At 42.5% G+C, this 10,070-nt stretch overlaps 1 non-coding gene across 1 annotated transcript; it reads right to left on the bottom strand.

The window, feature by feature from the left end:
• Nucleotides 1-4,859: 4,859 nt before the first annotated feature.
• Nucleotides 4,860-4,966, bottom strand: LOC118490871. Its single transcript, XR_004890096.1, has one exon. It is a non-coding gene; the product is annotated as a small nucleolar RNA R71 (small nucleolar RNA).
• Nucleotides 4,967-10,070: the final 5,104 nt, after the last annotated feature.

Raw genomic sequence — 10,070 nt, 5'->3', positions numbered from 1 at the left:
TAAACCTTCGTTGTCACCAGGGCTACCCCTACCTCTTTTTAGTCACTCACAACCGACTACATCCCGATTCGAAGCTAGTCCTAGTTACCTTCCACCTAACCCGAGTCCTATGCTGTTGGAAGACTAGATCCGATTACTTTTCCCTTGTTGACCTCCCAACCAGTTGCTACTGGTGCACCATTGGGGTATGAGACAACTCTAGATCAACTTCTGCAGTCACCAGCTTCAAGCCTTCCTCTTCTCGTTTCTACAACATGGGAATAATCCCTAGCCGTTCTCCCTATGGCTAGAAGTGCAGCCCTGAGCACCCCCATGGGACTGAACTACACGGCTACACCCGAATGCCTTCAATGCTTTAACCTGATGCCGCAGATGATGGCTCAGATGATTGCACACTTTCCTTGGCAACAATTCATCAACTAAGTGTTAACTAACCACCAAGGAGCCACAAACAATAATCTGGCCTCAAAAGTAGAAGAAGATCTAGCCAAACCTTAAAAGCCTAACAATTTGTCTTGTTTTTCCCAACAAATTGCTGATTATGATTTTCAAACCCGGATTAAAATGCCATCCCACATAAGAACCTATAATGGAACTGAAGATCTTGAAGACCACCTCCAAATCTTTACCGGGGCAGCAAGGATTGAAAAGTGGTCCAATGTCGAGTGTTGTCTCATGTTCATGCAAACCCTTGTAGGGTATGTCTAGATATGGTTCAACGACTTACCCGAAAGAAGCATTCGAACTTTTGACGATCTGAGCAAAGATTTCCTGGCCAACTTTTCACAACAACGGAGGTATGTCAAGGATGCTACACTGATTTTTCAGATCAAGCAATGAGATGATGAAAAATTTAGAGATTTCATCGAAAGATACAAGAAGGAAGGGTTAACCCACATGGGTGCTGATGAAAAAATAAGGGTGGCAGGGTTCATGAATGCCATCACCTCTAAGTACATTACAAGGGATTTCAATAAGTGCCTACCTAAAACCCTTGAGGAGGCCCTCGAAATGGCTGAAGCTCACATTCGTGGGGAGGAAGCTGTTGACATTAAAGAGCAAAGGAAAAGGGGTCCTAGTTGGAGAAACAACCAACCTAACAGGAAAAGAAGAAACTATGGTTCCTATGACAAATGATGGAGAAGTTCAGACCCAAAAATGCCTGAAGGCAGGAGCCCTCCAAGCCTGGAAAAGACTGTGACCTTCACAGCCTTAACCAAGACCCCACAAGAGATCCTTGCCACTGAAAAGGTAAAACATAGCTTTCGACCTCCTCGACCCTTACCTAAAAGCAAGAGAAATGAAAACTCAACCCAATACTGTGAGTTCCACGAAGAGAAATGCCACCACACCAACAATTGCTTCCAACTCATGAAAAGAATCGAAGAAGCTGTTAAGTCCGGAGAACTTGCCCATTTGGTTAAAGGGGTAAGAGATAAAATGGCTGAAGGTAAGAGTAAGGAAGTAAACATGGTAAACTTTGATGGAAAAACGTGCCACCAAAGGGTTCGAGAGTAAATCCCCTTCGGGTGGTGGGAAGCAGACACATTAACGCTCCCAAGCCTCCAAGCGTGGATGTTAACACGGGATCAGCCACCGAGATCATGTTTGAGAAACGCTTCAACCGTCTCAGTAGTAACGAGCGCTCAAGGCTTCAGTCAACTGAGTCATCTATTAAAGGTATCGCCGATATACCAATCAAGCCTTTGGGCCAAATAACCCTTAGTGTTTGTTTTAGTGAAGGAAAGATGGAAAGAAACAAACCACTCACCTTCGTGCTGATCAACATGTCTTCCAACTATGATGTTATCATAGGAAGGCCAAGGCAAAGTGTGTTCGGAATGGTGGTTTCGGTTGGCCAAGGCACTGTGAAGTTCCCAACCGAGAGAGGGATAACAACCCTTCACCCTACCCAAGAAGCCTTTTTGGTTGAAGGGGAAAGCTCAAAGAAAAGTGAGGTAGATGGACAAGGATGGATCATTAACCTAAAATATCCTCAACACAGGATAAGGGTAAATACCAACCTTACCGAAGACACTCTCTCTTATCTCAAGAAGCTGCTCTTGCATAACATGGACATCTTTGCATTGTGTCCTGAAGACATGACTGATATCCCCCAAGATATCGCTAAACACAAGCTCAAAATTCCCTCTAATGTGAAACCCGTTGTCCAACAAGAAAAAAATCTTAGCTCTAGAGAAGCCTTGCAGCCTGATGTATGCAAAATGCAATATATAAATTGCATCAAATGAGGCATAAAACTAACCCTTTTTAGTACTAATGTTGGAAAAAGCGCGTTTCTTTCTTCCTTTTGAATTTACAGGACCAAACAAGCTTAAAAGAACAAAAGGAGCAAATAAGCAGCCAAAACCAACATAAATACAAAAAGAAGGAATAAACGTGACATGCCCGACCCCTCGGCAGCATCTCCCAAATCAAAAACAAGAAAACAGACTCTGACCACGGGGCCGTGCCCAACTGGGCATGGGGCGTGGTCAGGGGCCTACACAAAAGGAAAAACCTGTAGAAGCTTCTACGCCCACCACGGGGTCATGCCCAGCTCTACACGGGGCGTGTTCAACTCTAAGATACGCAGAATCTTGATAGTACAGCAAAAAGTTGACCACGGAGCCGTGCCCAGGAGACACGGGGTCGTGTGGGGCCCTCTACTGACAATTGCAATTAATGAAGGAAGAGAAGATGCTGGCCACGGGGCGTGCCCACTGGACACGGGGCCGTGGCCAGGGCTCTGTTCAGGCTATAAATAGGGGTGTTTGGTTCACTTTAAAGGCATCCCTTGGCAAACCACTACTCTCCCACTTTGCCACCACTCCACCACCACTACAACACCAACACCCACCACCATCATCCATCATCCATCTTTAGAGTGTGTGTAGTAGTCTCGGGATCCAAGATTGATCATAAGAGTTCTTGTCAATCAAAGGCCATGTTTGGCTAAGCCACTTACATTACTTGGTGAAGAAAAGTTTTTAATGTATTACTTTTGATTTTTAATCTTTCGGCACTTTTTATTTGGGTTTGCATTAATGACTTTAATAACTAGTTTCTTATGTTGAAGGTGAATTTTCCTTATCATTTCTTCATGGTGTCTTGAGGTTACTTTACTGTCTATATAAAGTAAATGATGTCATCATTCGTGTCTTTACGGTCTATATAAAGCGGGTTAACTACCTGGAAGGGGGTTAGGGGTATGGTTTGGTAAAGTTCTTGTCTCTTTCAGTGTATAGATCCTACGAGGACCTAGCTCAAGCTTACTGGCACCTCCTTCAAGGCCCAACAGTATTGGATGGCGGGGGTACAAATAGCTTAAACCCCTCATAAGTAGACTACTATTAATACTTTAAACCGGCTTCTTGGGATTGTATCCTTGCTGACTCAAACCACTTAGCCAAGGGTAACGTCACCTTCTAAAGAGGGGCCTACCACTTTTCGCATTAATAACTTACTTAATTGTCTTTCAATATTCTGACCCTTTGGGATTGTATCCCTGCTGACTCAAACCATTGGGTTGAGGGTAACGTTACCTTCAAAGGAGGGGCCTACTACTATAACTAAGAGAATCTTTTAAAAAAAGTCTGAAAGTGAAAAAATCATCAAAGGATACATTAAAGACGAGTTTGATCCAAGTGATTCTATCTTGTCTATCAGTTTTTATTTTTATTTTATTTTTCATTCATAGTTTTAATTTCATGTTTCAAAACTTTTCTCAAAAAATTTAGATTGATTAGACGTTAAGGATAAACCGGTATTAAAAGCTCTTGTGTCCTTGGACGACCTCAGTATCTTACCAACACTATACTATGCTCACGATGGGTGCACTTACCCAAATGTGTGTTTAGTGTTAGTATAATATCGTGTTTTATAAATTTAAAACTTGACTAATGTGTAAAATGGGCTTAAAATATTAATAAAATCATATCATGCTTCGCACACACTAAGTTCTTGGTGCCGTTGCCGGGGACACAAGGATTTTGAGAAAGTTTAAAATCAACGACCTAATTATTTTTATTCTTTTTTCTGTTTTTTTAGGATTGTTTTTTATTTTTTCAGTTTCTGCAGAACTCAGCACGGGCCGTGCTCGGTCAGACACGGGACCGTGCCCATTATTCTTACTGGCAGTTTTTGCTTTTTGAGTTGCAGAAGAGTGACCACGGGGCCCTGGCGGTGCACCATGGAGCCGTGCTGAACTCCCTAGTAACTAGGATCCAGAAAACAGCTACTGTAACCATGACCACGGGCCATGGTCATTGACCACGGGGCCATGGTGAGAGATCTGACCAACTTTCTTTTGTTTTTATCGCAGGACTTGGAACTCAATCGCATGGCCCGAACTCTCTACGCAGTGCATGAGCTCTAGTTCACATAAAGACATAAAAGAACCTCTAGACGAACCCAAACGCTTTCTAAGAAAAAGGCTAAAAGCTAAAAATCAAGAGAAGGCTTTGGGGGACCAACTCCCAATGGCGCATCAGCGTACCTTAATGGATTACCTACGACCCACGGTCGGTAATCTCGGAGCCGCCATCAATACACCGAATGTCGATGCCAATAGCTTCGAACTTCGGCCGCATTTGATCAAGATGCTCCAAAATTCCGCAACCTTCCATGGCCTAGCTGATGAAGATCCCCATTTACATATTACCAACTTCTTGGAAATATGTGACCCTTTCCGGATCAACGGAGCTTCGAACGACGTTGTCCGCCTACGAATGTTCCCATTTTCACTAAAAGACCGGGCTAAGGCTTGGCTAAACACCCTCCCAAGTGGCTCGGTAAACACTTAGGATGAACTTGCCCAAAAATTTCTATATAAGTATTTCCCGCCCTCTATAACCGCTAAACTAATGACTGAAATCAATACATATTCATAAGAGGACAAGGAATCCTTATATGAAAATTGGGAAAGATTCAAGGAGCTATTGAGGAAATGCCCTCACCATGGTCTCGTCGTGTGGCAACAAGTATCCACTTTCTATAATGGATTATTGCCACACACGAGACAAACACTCGACTCAAGCTCCGGGGATTCCTAGGTAATCGACGCCCAAATGAAATTTATAATCAAATTGAGGAATTGCTCAAAACATTTTTCAATAGCACACCCCCCTAAGGCTCAAAATCTATTGCCCAGGGCGCCCATAAAGTAGATGAGAGCACATCTTTACAAGCCCATATCGAGGCCCTATCTTCAAAAATCTAAAAGTTAGAAATGGCAAAAACGGCCTCGGTTATGGCTTGTGAAGGGTGTGGTGGGCCACATGAAAATTGGAGTTGTATGAAAGAAATGGAAAATCAAACGGAAATGGTAAACTACATTGATAATCGACCTAGGCCGTCAGGTCCCCCAACAGGTACCTACAACCAAGGATGGCGTAATCACCCTAACCTTGGTTGGAGGGAGCCCGGGAAAAGTACTAACCAACAAATTCAACGACCAAACTTTCAACAACCACCAAGAAATGAGTCACAAAATTTCACTCAACAAGGGGGACGGAAGAGGCTTGAAGACCTCGTCACACGCCTCATCTCCAAAATCGAAAAAAGGTACTCGGATCGGGTCCTACAAACAGAATCCAACATTAGAAACCAACAAGCTAGTATTCAAAACATTGAAAAACAACTAAGTCAACTAGCCCAAAATTTCTCCGAGAGACCACAAGGTGCATTACCTAGCAATACCGAAACCAATCCGAAGGCGTAAGTACACCTCATAACATTAAGAAACCGGACCGTAGGTCCCGAGGAAACCCCACTACCCTCAACCAACAATAATCCACCTAACCAAACCTCAAACTCGCCCTCCACCCATAAGGAAACAACTACCCCACAAAATTCCGAACCTACCAAAAACCCCTCGGTACCCTACCCCGGATGGTTACTTCACCAAAAGACATATGAGCAACTCACAAAATTCATAAACTTACTAAAACAATTGCAAATCAATCTTCCATTTGTGGAAGTCCTCACTTAAATGCCAAAGTACTCAAAATTCATGAGAGACTTCCTCACCCACAAACGAAAGATTGAAACTTTGCAATTGGTCAACTCTAAGATACGCAGAATCTTGATAGTACAACAAAGAGTTGACCACAGGGTCGTGTGGGGCCCTCTGCTGAAAATTTTAATTAAAGAAGGAAGAAAAGATACTGGCCACGGGGCCGTGGCCAGGGTTCTGTTCAGGCTATAAATAGGGTGCTTGGTTCACTTCAAAGGCATCCCTTGGCAAACCACTACTCTCCCAATTTGCCACCACTCCACCACCACTATAACACGAACACCCACCACCATCATCCATCTTTAGAGTGTGTGTAGTAGTCTCGGGATCCAAGATTGATCGTAAGAGTTCTTTCCCATCGAATGCCATGTTTGGCTAAGCCTTTGACATCACTTGATGAAGACAAGTTTTTAATGTATTACTTTTGATTTTTAATCTTTCGGCACTTTTTATTTAGTTTTGTATTAATGACTTTAATAACTACTTTCTTATGTTGAAGGTGAATTTTCCTTATCATTTCTTCATGGTGTCTTGACGTTACTTTAATGTCTATATAAAGTAAAAGATGTCATCATTCGCGTCTTTACGGTCTATATAAAGCGAGTTCACTACCTGGAAGGGGGTTAGGGGTATGGTGTGTAAAAGTTCTTGTCTTGTTCAGTGTATAGATCCTGCGAGGACCTGGCTCAATCTTACTAGGACCTCCTTCAATGCCCAACGGTATTAGATGGCGTGGGTACGAATAGCTTAAACCCCTCATATGTAAAGTACTATTAATACTTTAAACCTGCTTCTTAGGATTGTATCCTAGCTGACTTAAACCACTTATCCGAGGGTAACGTCACCTTCAAAAGAGGGCCTACCACTTTTCGCATTAATAACTTACTTAATTGTCTTTCAATATTTCAATCCTTTGGCATTGTATCCCTGTTGAATCAGACCACTGGGTTGAGGGTAACATCACCTTCAAAAGAAGGGTCTGCTACTATAACTAAAAGAATCTCTTTAAAAAGTCCAAAAGTGTGAAAATCATCAAAGGATACATTACAGACGAGTTGGATCCAAGTGATTCTATCTTGTCTATCAGTTTTTATTTTTATTTTATTTTTCATTCTTAGTTTAAATTTCATGTTTCAAAACTTTTCTCAAAAAATTTAGACTGATTAGACGTTGAGGATAAATCGGTATTAAAAGCTCTTGTGTCCTTGGATGACCTCGGTATCTTACCAACACTATACGATTCTCACGATGGGTGCACTTGCCCAAGTGTGTGTTTAGTGTTAGTATAATATCGTGTTTTATAAATTTAAAACTTGAATTATGCGTAAAATGGGCTTAAAATATTAATAAAATCATATCACGTTTCTTACACACCACAACCTGTCAGGAGTTTGAAGGGCTTGTTCATGCCGGAATCCTCAGAGAGGTCAAGTATCATTCTTGGATAGCCAACCAGGTAAGGGTTTGTAAACCTGATGGATCCTGGAGGATGTGCATTAACTTCAAGGATCTAAACAAAGCATGCCCAATGGATTGCTATCCATTACCAGAAATTGACCTAATGGTTGACTCGCTTACCGGCTTCCCCTTCAAGTGCTTCCTGGATGCTTACAAAGGATACCATCAGATCCAGATGAAAAAAGAAGATGAAGAGAAAACAACATTTCACACCGACAAAGGTATTTTTTGCTACCAAAAAATTCCTTTTTTTAAAGAATGCAGGGGCAACTTACCAACGATTGGTAAACAAAGCATTTGCCGGGCAAATAGGCAGAAATATGGAACCATACATCGATGATTTGGTGATCAAGAGCAAAATCGAAGGGCAAATGCTCGATGATATACAAGAAACCTTCCGGAACCTCAGAAAGATTAATATGAAGCTTAATCCTGTCAAGTGTTAATTTGGTTTTGAAGAAGGCAAATTCTTAGGGCACATTGTGGAAAAGCAAAGCATAAATGCTAACCTAACAAGGTTAAAGCCATCCTTGACGCAAAGTCCCTATAAAGCAAGAAGGAGGTGGAAAGCCTGAGTGGGAAGCTTCTAGCCTTGATGAGTTTTACGTCCAAGCTAGCTAAGAAGTCCCTGCCTTTCTTCAAAACCCTCCAAGGGTGCACCAACAAGAAGGACTTTTGGTAGACTGAAGAAGCCGAGAAAGACTTCAATGAAATGAAGCAACACTTGGCTTCGCTCCTAGACATTGCTACTCTGAAACAGGGGAACTAATCTCTGTCTATCTTTCAGTTGCTGAGGAAGCCATCTGTGGGGTCCTGACCATTGAGCGAAACAAGGCTCAGGTACTTGTTTACTTCTTCAGTAAAACTATAAAATTGGCAGAGACCAAGTATTCCCCATTGGAAAATCTTGCCCTAGCCCTAGTAAACATAGCCAGAAGGTTTCGAAGGTACTTTCAAGCACACCCAATACAAGTGGTCACTAACCAACCTATTGAAAGTGTGCTTGAAAAACCTGAAACTTCTGAACGATTAGCCAAATGGGCAGTGGAGTTAGGTGAACACAAAATCACCTATGTTCCTAGGAAGGCTGTCAAAGCCCAAATCTTGGCTGACTTCATTTTAGAAATTCCAAAAGAAACAACAACAAAAGTCAACACTACCTCAACTGAACCATCTAACCCTGATACCTAGAAGCTTTTTACCGATAGAGCTTCCAGCCTTGAAGGGTCAGGGGCTAGGCTTGTCCTGATCAATCCCGAAGAATTAGAATTTACATATGCTCTCCGGCTAGAATTTCAGACAACCAACAGTGAATCCGAGTATGAAGCACTGATTGCTGGACTCAAGCTTGCCAAGAGGATGAATGTTTAAAAGATTTAAGTCTTCACAGACTCCTTGCTTGTCTCAAATCAAGTGAATGATAGCTACATAGCCAAGGAGCTCAACATGAAGAAATATCGAGAAAAGGCAAATGAGCTCATGGTTACATTCCAATCATGTACCATCAAACAGGTTCCGAGGTCATAAAACAAGAAGGCCGAACATTAAGCAAGCTTGCATCCCTCTTATTTGCTCATCTCACCAAAAAAGTGTTGGTCGAAGTATTGAAAACATCATCCATTCAAGAGCTTGAAGTACAAGATGTGATTACTGAGGAAGGGGCAAACTGATGACCCCTTTGATCAAGTTCCTGAGAAATGCTGAGTTACCGGATGAAGACAGAGGCCGGGAAGGGTTTGTATCAAGTCAAGGCAGTATGTGTTACAAGGAGATATCCTCTACAAAAAAAGGTTACCTTGCACCACTGCGTCGATGCGTTGGCCCTGAATAAAGCCAATATCTGATTAAGGAGGTTCACGAAGGAATATGTGGGGCTCACTATGGCCCAAGATCGGTGGTCTCAATGTTGATGAACCTTGGATACCTTTGGCCTTCCATGCACCAAGAGACTTCTGAACAGTTGCGAAATATGAAGATTGTCAGTTGCATACTCCCGTACCCAACAGCCCTAAGCACGACCTTGTTCCCATCTCCTCGGCTTGGCCATTTCATAAATGGGGAATGGACACTGTTGGTCCATTCCCACCAGCCAAAGGAAGAGTCAAGTTCTTGTTGGTAGCCGTGGATTACTTCAACAAGTGGCCAGTAGTGAAACCATTGGCCAAAATTTCAGGGAAACAAGTCATTGATTTCGTTTGGGAGAGTATAATTTGTCGTTTTGGGCTCCCAGGGGTACTAGTCACGAACAATGGTAAGTAGTTCGCTGAGAAGCCTTTTAGCTCTTGGTATAAAGAGTTCAGAATAACCCAAGTGTTCAGCTCGGTTGCTTACCCACAGTCAAACGACCAGGTTGAAAGGACAAACCGAAGCATCGTAGAAGTGATTAAGGCCCGATTGGGAAGATATGACAACAACTCGCGATCAAGCCGATATACAAGAAGCAAAGTACAAGCAAAAGATGAAATCATATTACAATGCACGGGTGAAGCATGAACGATTCAGGCTCGGGGACCATGTGCTTTGAAACAATGAGGCCAGCAAGAAAGAAAGTCAAGGAAAACTTGGCCCTAAGTGGGAAGGGCCATACCCTATCCTT

This window comes from Helianthus annuus, chromosome 3, assembly GCF_002127325.2.
Source record: "Helianthus annuus cultivar XRQ/B chromosome 3, HanXRQr2.0-SUNRISE, whole genome shotgun sequence".
Lineage (NCBI taxonomy): Eukaryota > Viridiplantae > Streptophyta > Magnoliopsida > Asterales > Asteraceae > Helianthus > Helianthus annuus.
This window is presented reverse-complemented; position numbering and strand designations above follow the sequence as displayed.